Genomic DNA, 15,407 nt, shown 5'->3' with positions numbered 1-15,407 from the left:
ATGTTTCTTATGAAAATACATGTCTTCCTCCTGAAAGAGCAGCAAATCAAGAATGCATGTACCAGTGCTATTATTATATGCTATATTTGCTACATTTAATAAAACAAAGGGGTAAACTTTCAGCATATTTTTCAGAAGTTTTATCAGTTGTTTCCATTACAGTGTTCAAGAGAATGGCAGCAATAAATCCCAGGCAACAAATGTCTCCCATACAGTCTTACGAGAAATCACAGAACAGTCCAAGGCTTACACATTCAGTTATACCTAAAATATTTTCATTAACCCAACAGCCATTGTGAAAGTCTCTGCTGATGGAAGATCTCCAATAAACCTACTTTATAAACTGTAAGGTTGGTATTCAGTGTTACTAAAATAGTTGTTGTTTCTGATTATTTCTGGCTGACCAGTTGTAGGCCAGAGTTATGTATGTCAAAGTCACTCACTTAGTTAGCAATGACACCAGTGGAAATTACTTTCCTATGAACAGTTGTGACATCTTGGCCCCTGGCTAAAGCCAGTTATTGCAAAAGAGTAATAAATCTTGGACATCGGTGGCCTGTCTCTTCTAATACTAAATAATGAATATTAAAAAACAAACACCTAAGGTTCTGCTTAAAAGGTAAAATAACAAACACTTCTATAACTTGGAAAATGTACACTAGTTAAAAAGTCATGTATGTTGAGCCACTAAAACTAATGAAGTTAATAAACTAATGAAAAAATAAGGAGGTTATTAAAATACTAAGGAAGTAGGGATATTAGGCTGGAGTGGTAAAAGACTATACTACTGACTTACTAAATCGACTACTGGTGTATGCTCTAATGGTTCAATTTAGCTATTTAGCTGTTTATTTACTACCCCAAATTATTCATTAATAGGAATTTCTAAAAGTTATTATACTATAAATATGAGACTACTGGAAAAATTTTACAAGCCTCTTTATAAAATCTGCAATACTGACTTGATCACAATAAAATCACAACTTTTACGTTTTCTTTAAGGTACTGTTTCTCATAGTGTGATCTTAGGATCACCTGTGATGTTCCCAGGCCCTTCCCAAGACCTAATGAACCAGAATCTCTGGAACTGAGACCCAGGACCCTAAGTGTGAAACAAAAGTTCTAAGTAAGTCTGCACTGGTTGGAGCTATTGTTTTTACCAGTGCATAAATTTTAAATAAATACAGCTAGCACAACACAAAAATTAGCCCTCCTGGTGACATGAAATTAAGTTATATGTTATTCAAATTAAGTGAGCTTCTATTCTTGCTTATATATATTTTATTAAGCTCTTATAAGATGCTTTGTCTTATGAAACAGTGAAATCACATCTAATTTTATATGGTTGTCTCTTTGGCTTAGCTGCTGATTTTCTATGATCTGAACTCAATGTTCAACTATAATGATTAAACAGTAGCACTAAGTTAATCGTGATTTTTACCTTTTTTCTCCTGTTTTATTGTGTTTAATTTGAAAAGTTTTCTCTAATCCTTAATAGAAATGAGGTATAAATTAATCAATAAGTGATCTCAGAGTAGTTCTAGATTGATTCGAGCAATGGGAATACCATTTTAACTTCTATTCTCAGAAGCCAACAAATGGCTAATAGGAAAAGATATTTCACAAAATAAATCCTGAATCTAATATTTAGACTAAGAATTCATGCTCACAAGTATTTCTTCAAGTTCAACTAAAGAACTGCGTTACTATGTATAGAAAGAACAAAGGAATAATTCAGTTAGAAAATCACAATTTTCCAACTATAGTAGTAAAACGTGATTCAGGCAGGCATGATCAATAGATGCTAAATCTAAGGGAAAAAGGTTTAATTACAATCAGGATATTTAAAACATCTCAAAGTATTTCCCTATAAATTACTTATTAATTTCCAAAGGAAAAAAGTAAATATGGTAGAGAAACTGAATGACTCTTTTTTTTTCTGAATGACTCTTGAAACAATCAAAATAATGCCAACAATAATACTTTTAATTTTTATTAAAAATGAAAGAAGTCCAGAACAACTTATATGCAACTAAACAATGTTTTAAGTGGCTTTCCTATTCCTATTAAAGCTTTATATTTAAAATGTCTACATGATATGAGCTTCACAGGCTTGAGACTATCAAACTTTACCACCCATATGACTTCAGCAGTTTTATTGCAAAATGATCCACATAACACTGCATATTTGTCTAGTTCAGCCTATGTCATAAAGTGCTATTCATAGGGGGGAAAGTAACAAAGCTTACTAAACATTGAAATTCTTCAAGGTATTTGCTACTTGGGTCAGGGAAAAGAAGCTAATTTAGCACTACCAGCCTGAATAACAGATTTCCATTTATATATACATGGATATATATATATATATATATATATGTATATATATATATATATATGGATCTATATATGTATATATTCATATATATATGAATCTGAATTCCATTTATATATATTTATATATATATATATTTTAAAAAGAGCTAAGAGTTTTAGTTAGTCAATTAAAATGTCAAAAGCATCCCAAAATAGTTAATTCTATTAATGATAATCATTAATCCTTGAGAAGGATACATCATCACTAAAACATTAGTTTTATTCCAGCCAAAAATGCATAATCTGAATCTAATCATGCGAAAACACTAGATAAACACAAATTGAGAAACTTTTAACTTCCTCTATTCTTTAGAAACATCAATGTCACAAAAGACCAAGGAAAGCTAAAGAATCGTCCAGATTAAAAAAGCCTAAAGAGATGTGAAAGGTAAACGCAATGTCATCCTTGACTGCGGGTTCAGGGGAGGACTGCTATAAGGACATTATTGGGACAACTGACAACGCTGCAGTACAGACTGCAGATTAGAGACAAGTATTTTCAGTGTTAAACTAGACTTGATAACTGTACTGTGGTTATGTAAGAGAAGGTTCCCAGTTCTATGAAAGACACACTGAAGGATTAAAGGGTGAAGAGACATTGTCAAAGCAACCTACTCTCAAATGGTTCTGGTGGGGAAAAAGATACTTTATACACACACACAATATAAAGACAAAATGTTAAGATCTGGACAAAATGTTAACATTATTTAATCTGTGTAAATGGTTTATGAGCATTTTTTTGTACTATAGTTACAACTTTTCTATAAGTAAAAATTGTTTCGGACCTCCCTGGTGGCACAGTGGTTAAGAATCCGCCTGCCAACGCAGGGGACATGGGTTCAAGCCCTGGTCCAGGAAGATCCCACGTGCCGAGGAGCAACTAAGCCCGTGCGCCACAACTACTGAGCCTGCACTCTAGAGCCCGCGAGCCACAATTACTGAAGCCTGCGCATCTAGAGCCCGTGCTCCGCAACAAGAGAAGCCACCACGATGAGAAGCCTGAGCACCACAACGAAGAGTAGCCCCGCTCGCCGCAACTAGAGAAAGCCCACATGTAGCAACGAAGACCCAACGCAGTCAAAAATAAGATAATTTTTAAAAAATTGTTTCAAACTAAAAAGTAAAATCTGATTTTTTCAAATTAAAAAGATAAAGAAAGAAAACAATTTGGCAGTAGTACTCAGTAAAGCTGAGGAAGCATACTGTCCAGACTGGGCAGTTCTACTTGTAGGTATATACCTTCAAGAAACTCTTGAACTTATACACAAGGAAGTATATATAAGAATGTTTCTTGTGCCTCTGTTTTGTATAGCAAGAATTGGAAGCAACCTAAATTGCCATCAATCATAGAATGTATACGTGAATTACAGCATAGTCATTAATGAACACTATGCATTGAATACCTCAATCAGAGCTACACATGTTAAAATGAATAATCCCAAAAGCAATACTGAGGGAAAAAACTATTGCCAAATGTACATAATGATACCACATTTTTAAAGTACTAAAACACGAAAAATCTTAGGTATTTATCCATGCAAATACACGTGTCAAAATATAAAAACAAGCATTATGAAAACTGAATAACAAATTCAAAATAATAATTAACTCTGGGGAGTGACTAGTGTAACCTAGGAGGGGTACAGACAGAGCTTCAGTTGTCTCATAACACTATTTCTGTAAGAAAAGAAGCAAACAGCAAAATGCTAAAATATGAGAAAACAGGATGGTGGCTATATGGATATGTATTATTATTCTCTATCATTTGCTGTGTTTCAACAATATTACCTAACAAATTCTTTTTTAAGACTTTAAAAGTTCTATTTAAACAAAATGAATGCTGAGAAGCTCAGTTCAACCCTCTTGGCCAAAAAGAAGGACCACGATGAAATATAATAAACTAATGTTTAATTAATTTTTACAATGTGCAAACACTCTTTGCTATTGTAAACTCGTCAAAACCCTTTTTCATTAACTCACACCATGTACTTCAGCCTTTTGTATTACGAATCCCAGCATATGATTATAGATTAGTCAGTCAAATTTATTTTGTAATATGCTTAATTACCCAGCAAATCTCCATTCTCTGTATTGTTTTGCCTCACATTGACTGATTGTTTTCTGCAGTTTCCCTTGCAGGTGAAAATTTCATACCTGGGTTGGCTGATATTTATTAAGGTTAAAGAGGCATTAACCTTCATGATTACAACAGAATTCTGAGCAGCATCAGGCCTCCATTGAGACCACAGTGCCTATGGTAGTCACCATTTCTTCAGCTGCACAGTATTTTATCAAAGTCAGCCTGTGCAGGCATCGTATGACATAAATGATAACAGAAATGTGCTGCACAGACCAGGGAGAAAAGTATGAAATGCCTTTTAAATTGTTACAAGAAAAGAAACAGTGCTCTACGGTGGAGGAAACTGGATATCGAAAACAGAGCATCTCAGTTTTGTTCTGCCACTCATTCCTTGTGGCCTTAAGCAACCCACATCCCCTCTCTCAACCTGGGATTACTCATGCGGAGATAATGACAACGTCCTGCCAACCTCCCAGGACTGGTGTTAGGCCTGAAAGAGATGACACATGCAGAAGTGCTTTGTGAAAGATAAAGCACTCAAAAACCACAAAGTGTGATTGTCATTATTCTGATCCTTTCAGAACCAAAAAATATCCCTGCAAAATGAATACAATAAAATTCTCAGAAACAGATAAGGAAAATTAATTTGGTAGTTTCAGCAAGCTATGGTTTGTATGTGAGTGAGTAGACCTGCTACAAGAAAATCTCCAAGAGAAAATAAACAACTGCTAATGATATTTTAGTATGGAACTCTGTTCAAAGTAGGAGTACACAAGGAAGTTGAAGGAAGGTATCTGAAATACTCTCTTCCAAAATTACTTAAGGACTAATTGGTGATTGCAATTTGTGTGTAAAAATTAAAATGGACACTAGCTGAAAGGGGGTGGCAAGGTGGCAAATGTCAAGAGTTGTTGCTTTCCTTAAAGCAGTGGTTCATTAAGTGTGCTCAATGGACTCCTAGGGTCCCTGAGAACCTTCCAGGAATTCACGATGGCAAAATTATTTTCATAATAATATTAAGATGTTATTTGCCTTTTTGCCGTGGGGTACAAAAGCACTGATGGGAGAATTGCTGGTGCCTTAGCACAAGTCAGCTCCATGGCAGCAAACTGTATTAGTCGTCATTATACTCTTCACTGCCACATACTTGCATGCCTTAAAAGAAACAAACAAAGCTTGTCTCATTTAAGAATGCCCTTGATGAAGCAGTAAAAAAATCTTAATTCTGTTACATCTCAACTCTTGATTCAATTCTTTTTTTTATTGTGTGATTAAAATGGTAAATAAAAACAAAGCAATTGCTACATACTAAACTGTAAGAGGTGTTTCAAGGAGCAGCACACCTGTGTGGGTTATTTTTAGTTGCCAGCTGAACTAGCCACTTTTTTCATGCAACACCATTTTCACTTGAAGGAACAACTGAAAGACAACCTACAATTTTTCAGACTTGGGTATCGGGCAGGTATTTTGCAAAAATGAGGGAGGTAAATCTTTTAGAAATTTGAAAAACTTCTAATGGCCTCTGGGAGCATAAAAGCTTCCCAGTGCAACTTTTTCTGATTAGATCTGTGGTAATATTAACAAATGGGATTTGTTTATGTTGTATAATGAAATGCATCAACATTTGGAAAATCTACGAAACTCAGTGAATTAACATTTTCTAAATGATCCATAGTTGATGTTACAGTGTTATGCCTGGGTAAAGTATTTGTTCAAAGTGCATGGTAGATCAATGGATTTTAAAACAACAAAATACAAAAAATTCATTAATATGTTTATAACTAACTAATCTTTAAGAAATTACCACTTGTTGAATTTCGGTATATTACTAAAGAAGAATGTCCACAGTTATCCAATAGTGTTATGAAAATAACTCCTCCCTTCTCTAATCAATCAATGAAGTGGGGTGCAGCCAAAGAAAAGACAAGACAAGAAAATGATGTAGAATGGAGTAGAGTTATGGAGTGGAAAGGAAAGGAAATTATCTAATTCTGTCACAATTCTTCAACAAGACCTGTGCACATTACAATACATATTGTGCTTCTTACACTTCAGTGTAATTTTGCTTCAAAAAATAGCACTCATAAATGTTTTTCTGTCCTAAGGCTAACTAGAGCCCTTTTGTCCAACTGTGGCAAGCATCCACTCTCCCTTACCCTGTAGTCCTGTGGTCCTTAGTCAGTGGTTGACAGGTATGGAAGTATAAATGTCCAGTTCATTCATTTAACTTGGGTTGGAACAGTGGCATAACTCATACTACAGAACTTCCATGAAATTTTAAACTTCAGCTGCACTTGAACAGATTTTGCCTGAAATTACACCCCTTCTTTCCCTTCCCAGTCCTGCCTTTCCCATTTATTACTCCCTAACTCATTTCTCACTTTATTATTTGCAGATAAATCCTCATCTTAGCATCAGCTTCTAGGGAACCCAACATCAAACAGCTAGATAAGAGCCATTCAATTATTTGATCAATGCTGCTCTTTGAATTCCTGGTATATGATGATCAACTTGATTATCACAGTAATAGGAAGGTTAGGGTACAATTTCATTTTATATCAACATAATTCTAGCTAAATATAAAGTGAATGAAATGTGAAGGAAGAAATTTTAACTCTGCCAACAAAAAAAAAAAAACAGGCAAATTTTGGTTATGATCTTTGGTTCATTTTCTAGAAAGGGCATGATCGCATGTGATATTTGAGTCCACAGCACTGTAACATTCTTTTAGAAAATAGGCTACAAGGAAAAGGAAATAATAGAGCAATACTGTGATGGGATAGAAGGAATAGGTCTACATAGAACCACATGAGCAATATATGGGTCAAGATATGTGTGAAGATAAGAATCAGTGGAGAGGAAATGAAAGGAAAATGCCAACTTCCAAGGGTTAGTTGACTGGTGAATTGATATCCCTGATGAAATGGGAGGGGTCAGGATAAAAAAGGAACGTAATAGATGAGAGGGCAAATGAGCACACAGAAAATGTTGACATGGAAAAAAGGGAGGGGAAGGAGAGATGAGGTGCGCAAGCAGCATTCGAAGGTTCCAGACATCTTTTCTCTGGCATTGGTAGCACAGAAAGCAGCACTCACCAGACACTACTGCCAGTTTCAAGGTACAAACAGCCACACCACCATTTCCTTCTCAGCAGTACTACATTTAGACCAGTGTGCATTTTCTCACACTATTCTGCATTATTCCATTAACATTGCTTCTTTATCTTCTTCCCTTTTTTCTACATTTCAGTTGCTCCCCAAATCATTATGTTAAGAGACCACAAACTTTCTGCCTCTGGTCAACATATGTTCCCAAAAATCAATAAGCAAAGAAGGAAGTGGGATATATTACACACTTTCTACCTGTTTTCTTTTAGGCTTACTGTAAGAGCCAGTTGTTTTTTTGTTTGTTTTTTTAGCACCCAAGAGGAAAAAAGGCATATTAGAAACCTGTTCTGAACAAAACCATATCTACCTACAACTTCCTTTGCCAGTCTCTAAGGACAGTGGTAAAAAGGAATCCCAAAGCATATATGTGTCTATAAAGTCACTGACTAAAAAGACAAAAACTGAAAAGAAACCTTCAATAAGGCTGCTCTCATAATTCTGCATAAGTCAGGAATAAATCACTTTTAATATTGCAAGCACATAACAGACAGCTGATGATGAGTATGTATGTTTGTCAATACATATATCTTTACATTTAAATATGTTAACAATAAAGCATTCTTACAAGCAGAATTCTAGCACATACAAGAAAAAAACATATCACATGGTAGCCCATTTTAAAGTTAATCCAGATTAGTATTTATAACATTTCAAGTGAATCAATACTTTGAAATTTTCTTTCTACTATTAATCTGTTTTCATATTAGTTGTATTTATTAGAGAGCCTAACATGACAAATTTTGGTTTCAACAGCAGGTAGAGATTCCTAAACTGCTTCTATTGAAATATAACCCTAGGCCACAGAAATCTATCAGAAATAATGTCAGGATTGGCTTATTTTGGTTAACCAGGAATCCTCTCATTAAGAGATTATCTGCTGTTGAAACAGTTTCATCTTTGCACTTTATAAAAAACGCTTTATTGAAAACAAAATAATTCTCTTCTCCTGAATTTAAGAGTAAGTATTAGCCACATGATGCCAGCATATAAATAAAAGTCACAGGGCTTCCCTGGTGGCACAGTGGTTGAGAATCCGCCTGCCGATGCAGGGGACACGGGTTCGTGCCCTGGTCCGGGAAGATCCCACATGCCGCGGAGCAACTAAGCCCGTGAGCCATGGCCGCTAGGCCTGTGCGTCCGGAGCCTGTGCTCCACAACGGGAGAGGCCACAACAGTGAGAGGCCCGCATACCGCAAAAAAAAAAAAAAAAAAAAAAAAAGTCACAGACCTAAAAATCTGTCAAGGTGGGGACAGGAGCATTTGGGACCAGTGAATTCAAGTCCAGTGAATTTCATATGAGATTTCTTAACTTGAGCAAGGGCAGCTTTTCTGCCCCTGAAGCTTTGTCCAAAATGCATAAACATACTATAGTTATTTATAAAAGAAAGACTATGATTAAATATAGCCTCTGCTCTTACAGTTAGCTATCAATTTTTTAAAAGAAATTTAACAAAGGGCTTCAGCCATTTTAGAAAAGAGGCAATTTATTACATTGTAAAAAATATGGATATATGTAAAAACAAAAGGTAAAATAATTTATACCTTTCAAAAATGACCAAGACATAACAGTAAGCATTCAAGTACAAAACAGGTAAGTCAACAAGCACTAGCAATGCCAGTTTTTCTTTTAATTACCTACTATTTATGTCACACCAAGCCCTTGTTTGTCATATATCTGAAATACTAACAACTTGCCAACACACCAACAGCACACAAACCTTCAGTTCTTCTTCTCAATCACCTTTATTACAAAATAATTTCTCTCCAAATTGATGACAGATATATTCAAATGGAAACAAAATCAATTCTTAATAATTACATGTTTAATTCTTAAAAAAAACTATTGATTTAAACAATGCTTAATTTCTGTTTCAAAGAAAATACTGAACATTATTTTTTAAGAATTCTTACCCCTTTTCATATTGAAAAATATAGTTGACTTACAATATTATTCATTTTATACCTATTTATTTTATATCTAGTAGTTTGTACTTCAAATACTGCAATTATTAAAAGCACCTAAACTATGGGTTAGGATAGTGATACATATGTACCAGCTAAGATTTTTTATCAGCTCTGGCTATGAACATTACAGTCAGGCAACCAAGGAAACCACTTTTTCTTAGAGTTGAAATCCTCCCTGGTTTCTGATAGGAAAGGTTCTGCTGAACGTGCTACACATGTTCCAAATGCTCACATACCACCTCACCCCAGGCCCCTCCCAGCCATCTTCCATCTTTCTAGGATAACGTGTGTCATTTAAGTGCTTAATTTATCATGGGGAATGACCTCAACGACGGATAAAATAGGATTTAATGAGGAATTTCCAGAGTGCTTGACTAAAAGAGAAAAGGAATTATTGCATATATTAAAATACTCCATGCCATTAGGGTGCAGTAGGCTTTTGCATTTCAAAAGCAAATGTTTGATAAGGTTCAATTAGAAGCATTTTTTCATTTACTATGTCTAAATATACAGGAAATGTTACATTGGAGAAATGCTCAGAAAAAGCCCAAATGTAAAGAACTGAAGATTATGTAAGCTTTGGTAAAAAATCTCTGTGTTACATTTTCTCAGCTCTTAGATGTAATTCCAAAAAGGACCCTGGATAGTGTAGGATGGCTAGCGTATGGTTTATTTTGAGTTTTATGGAACAGGGATTTGCATGTTTTAATAAATTTCTAACCATAACCACAGAAGATCTCTTTGGATTTCACCAAAGAGAAACCAAACAATAATGTGTTGATGAAGTAACAAGGTCTTTATTTGTTATGATGGCATAGAAGAGAAAGGTGTGCTGAGGGCATTGTTTTAATGATGAAAGTGGGGTACCCGGGGCTCAGTATTCTTCATCACTGGATCATTCTACAACCAATTTAATACACGTGAAGGATAGCTTCTTGTCTTGTAAATAATTCACTCCTTCACTTCACAAGTACCTACTGAGGTCTGATATCAACTCAAAATCAACTCAAACATTAGCAAGGTCCTCCATACTCTAGATTACATAGGGATCTGAGGAATAAAGAGATTGAAAAGCAAAGAAATGCAGAAGGAAGATCAACGAGATCAAATACTTATTTTACCCTTATTTTTTAAATAGTTTTGATGACACTATTAATATATTATAAAAGTGTTGTATAATTTCAAGAAACCTTAAACTTCATAGCTTATCTTGAAAGAAAATGAATGTGGGACAATGCTAGCTCTGTTTTACAGGAAACTTCAGGCTGAGGTAGAGTTACATTTACTCATTCATTTCTTCATTCTTTTCTTTTTTCACTAAGTAATTGCTGCGCACCACTCAGATGCCAAGCTCTGTGTCAAGCCCTAAAGATATTATAATGCTATGATACCCTCTCCTCAGTTTAGTGAGTGGGTGTGGGAGAGAGAGACAGAGACAGAGAGAGGCAGTAATCAAACACATTACCAAGTATGCAGTTACAAAATAAGGTACAATCTAAAGAAAGGAAATGTAGACCTAGGAATATCTGGAACAAAAGGAAACTGACTTGGGCTTGGGGTTACTGAGGAAGGGGGACAAAGAAACCTTTATTTGGAAAAGAAATGCTTGAGTTGGGAGTAAAGAATGGGCAGATGTTAACAGGGAGCAGGCGAGATCCCACAAAAGCAACAGAATCCCGATGATGGGGAGGGATTGGAAGAAGGGAAAAACGAAAGATCACCAAGGAACAAAAATTAACAGTCAATGAAGCTGGAATATAGACAGCTAAGTAAGCAAAGGAATCTGAAAAAGACTTTCACCTCAGGTTACATAGGGACTAACTCTTGAGGAGACCTTCAGTGGTCATACAAGTAGACTCAGAAACAAAACAGTTTTAATGCACTGATGGTAAGGGAAATCTCTAAGGAAAATCAATCTGTCTCTCATTCTCTCTCGGATCATGCTATTTGTTTTTGTAAAGCAACGGTTTATAAAAATACAAATATCGGGCTTCCCTGGTGGCGCAGTGGTTGAGAGTCCGCCTGCCGATGCAGGGGGACACGGGTTCGTGCCCTGGTCCGGGAAGATTCCCACATGCCGTGGAGCGGCTGGGCCCGGGAGCCATGGCCGCTGAGCCTGCGCGTCCGGAGCCTGTGCTCCGCAACGGGAGAGGCCACTGAGAGGCCCGCATACCGCAGAAAAAAAAAAAAAAAAAAAAAAAAGAAGAGGCACCCACAGGGAGATGCAGTGAGTTTTAAGTTGGGGGGCAGATTCGTGGTTGTTCAGTTTTTTGTTTGGTTTGGCTTTTTGGGTGTTTTTGTTTGTTTGTTTTACAACTTACAGGGTTTTTTTGCATACATTATTTTATTTCAAATGTTACATGAAAATGGGGAGGGTGAGGCTAGAGAGGCAGGCAGATAACAGACTTTATGGGGACATTTAGGCTACCTTAATAACTATGGTCTTCATCTTAAAATAAGTGAAGATAATGAAGGCTATTCACATGATAGCAAACCTGAATTTTCAAAAGATCACTTTGGATCAACTGGGATAAAAGGTTATGTGAGGCTGAGTAGATGAAGAGACACAGGTTAATCAATGCCTGTAGTTGTCCTGGACTCAGATAATGTCCCTGGAGATGGACGGCAGTGGATGAACATAAGATCAATAGGACTCTGTGGTGGAAGCAATATGAGGAATGAGGTAGCAAGAGGTTTCAAGGATAAATTTGAGACATGGCACTTATACAACTGGATGTGTTGTAGTTGTTCTTCACTAAGATAGAAAACACTGCCAGAGAACCTGGTCCAGTCTGCAGCATGCTGAGTTTGAGGTGCCTTTGAGATATACAGGTGGAGATGTCAGGCAGATAATTAGATGCAGATGTCTGGAGCTCAGACGAGAAATTCAGCACAGCAATCAGACAGGATAGCAGAATGGCAAAAATGCCATTTTTTAAGATAATATATCTAGCCTAAAACAGTACTAAAGAAATGTAAATTAAGAAAAAGTTATGAAATATATACAGATTTTAGATCTCTTACGTTCAACTCACAGTAATATTCTATTGCATTTGTTATTCCTTTGGTTTTAAAATAGTGAAAGAATTAATTAAGGTACAAAACATTAGCATTAACCAATAAACATATTCTCCTTAACCAGTTTATCAGATTAGTCAACTAGTAATATATTGGAGTTTGGAAGGAATAAACAGAGAATATATTTAAATTTTACACCCAAGCAACAAAGAATTTCAAGTCACCTTAAGGGACAAAAACATTCTCAAGACAACACTTGGGACCACAAGGCAGAACTTAAGAGGAGTTAGTTTAACAAAGAATGCAACTGGAATCTTCTATAATAATAAATATCATAATAAAGGAGCTAATAGTTTTGGACGGTGAAATACAAAAGGAATTACACTAGTCACAAACAAAACATATGCTCACTTCCAGCAGCTCTTTAATAAAATATTTAGGTTACATTGCTAGTTCAAGGATCACACTGTCCCTGAAAGAATCACATTCGTGCACACCCAAAAATCCATAGGTTAGTATGTCTTATGTTTTACTTTAGCTTAAAACAGTAATCTGGAAAAAGACTTTAGGTTTTCATTTTGCAAGAAGATAACACACAAAGCAAATGTGGAAATTAACTCCACCCTGCCTTTTTAAATAATACGGTAGGTAAATAAAAATTTTGATAGAGATTTTCTTAAACACTTTAATAAACAATACAAGATTTCCTTAAAAGAAAAACAGCTAAATAAGTGGTGTATGGGTGTACATGCAAAACCAAAGGAAAAATATTTACAAAACTAAAACCAAGAATTGTTCACAAGTCCTACAGCAATCAAATTACTTGGTCTCTCTACCTTTCCAAGTATTTAAAAACTGACAACTAACATAACACCAAGCTGTCTCCATTTTTCAAATGGCTAAGGTAAATTATTCTGATATTTACACCATCACATATTTCCTACTACTATAAACAATGCATGAAAGCTTAGCAGACTTCACTTCATGCTTGGAAATGAAAATCGTCAAATGGCAAACCCCGTCTTGCATAACTTTAGCCTTTACCCTAACTACCACACAGGTATTTTTTGGTTCTTCCAAAAAGGCCACTTCATTCCCTCCTTAGGGTACAGTCCTCCCTCAGTATCTGTGGGGGGATTGGTTCCAGGACCACTCATGGATACCGACATCCACAAATCTCAGGTCCGTTATATAAAATGACACAGTACAGTCGGCCTTCCTTATCCCCAGATACAAAATCTGTGGATACAGAGGGGTAACTACATGTACATAGCCTTTCTCCCAAATCTTGATGGAGCTAAATAACTCTTAAGCATACATCAGATCTCTGCTCAATTTTACTTCCCCAATGAAGCCTTGTTGCTGCCTCTCTCATAACACACTGTTCTTTTCCCCACACCAGTTGTCAACTTAGTGTGTTTATTTGTTTAATCTGTCTTCCCCAACACAGGATAAGTGTCATAAGGGAAATATATCCATTTCATCTACTGACAGCAACACATATGTTAGGGGCTTAGGAAATACTTATTAACTGAAAATGAATGAATCAACGATGACTAAGTGAGCAAAATAAAGTAAGTCAGAGAATCATGAATAAATATTACTATAATGCTCATTAAAAAGTTTTTTAAGTGGAGATACTTTGAAAATAACTGAGATACTCCTCTGAGAATGTCTCACAGAATATAATACAACTGTCAAGTATAGTAATTTTTTCTATAAGGAATACTGCCAAATTTCAGAATGCCTTCTAGAAAGTCAGTTTGAATCGTAAGACAGTTCAAAATGGAAAACAGGGAAAAAACTCCTCAAAAATAAAAACCCCGACTAAACAAAATCATTTTCACACACACAAAGATTCAATATCACACGATACAAAAGAAATAATAAATGTGGAATGAATGAATACATGCCTAATATTCCTACAACTATTTTCTTCACAGTTTTAAGTGTAGACCAAAAAAACGTGAATTTACATAACGATACTTCAATTATCCTTCTTATGAAATTTAGATAGAAGTTAGGATGTAGAATTTTTGCCAGTGTGTTTGTTTCTGTGGACCTAGAAGCAGTTTAGAATGTCAGGAACAAAGAATCTTCAATTTAAAGCATTCACAAACACCAATAAAAATAGCTTACAAATCTCACAGAAATGCATACTTTTTTCCTAATTAATTCATCATACTGACTCATTTGGGGGGCTTTTTTTTTAAAAAAAAAAAGAAAAATCGAGAAGCGTAGAGTTGGTGGGGTGGGATGAACCGTGCTCCCAGTGGAAGCAGAGGAGCCCAGCGGGAACCATGGTAGTTCCCATGGTAGCGGGAACCAGTACAGTGGTAGTAGCTGGACTGATCATTGCTGCTGCAGGATTTGCAGGCTGTTACGCTTTGCAAGCCATGAAGCATGTGGAGCCTCAAGCGAAACAAATTTTTCAGTCTACCAAAATCTGCCTTCAGTGGTGGCTATTACAGAGGTGGGTTTGAAACCAAAATGACAAAATGGGAAGCAGCATTAATACTAGGTGTAAGCCCTACTGCCAATAAGGGAAAAATAAGAGATGCTCATTGGAGAAATATGCTTTTAAATCACCCAGACAAGGGAGGATCTCCTTATATAGCAGCCAAAATCAATGAAGCTAAAGATTTACTAGAAGGTCAAGCTAAAAAATGAAGTAAATGTATGATGAATTTTAAGTTCCTACTCATTTATGTATATGAGTACCAGCTTTTTATAATAAAATGCCTCATAGCTAAAAAAAAAAAAAAAAAAAAGAAAAATCACTTAGTTGTATATGAACTCAAAAG

General features: G+C 35.7%; 1 protein-coding gene and 1 pseudogene across 2 annotated transcripts in view; one reads left to right on the top strand and one right to left on the bottom strand.

Moving 5' to 3' along the window:
- Positions 1-15,407, bottom strand: part of IMMP2L (inner mitochondrial membrane peptidase subunit 2) — a 915,024-nt gene that overhangs the window by 578,580 nt on the left and 321,037 nt on the right. The window lies entirely within an intron of this gene.
- Positions 15,000-15,349, top strand: LOC131762909 (mitochondrial import inner membrane translocase subunit TIM14 pseudogene; annotated as a pseudogene).

The sequence above is a fragment of the Kogia breviceps genome, chromosome 9 (assembly GCF_026419965.1).
Source record: "Kogia breviceps isolate mKogBre1 chromosome 9, mKogBre1 haplotype 1, whole genome shotgun sequence".
NCBI classification, from domain to species: Eukaryota; Metazoa; Chordata; class Mammalia; order Artiodactyla; family Physeteridae; genus Kogia; species Kogia breviceps.
Note: the sequence above shows the minus strand (reverse complement) of the source record. Positions and strands in the feature narration are given on the sequence as shown.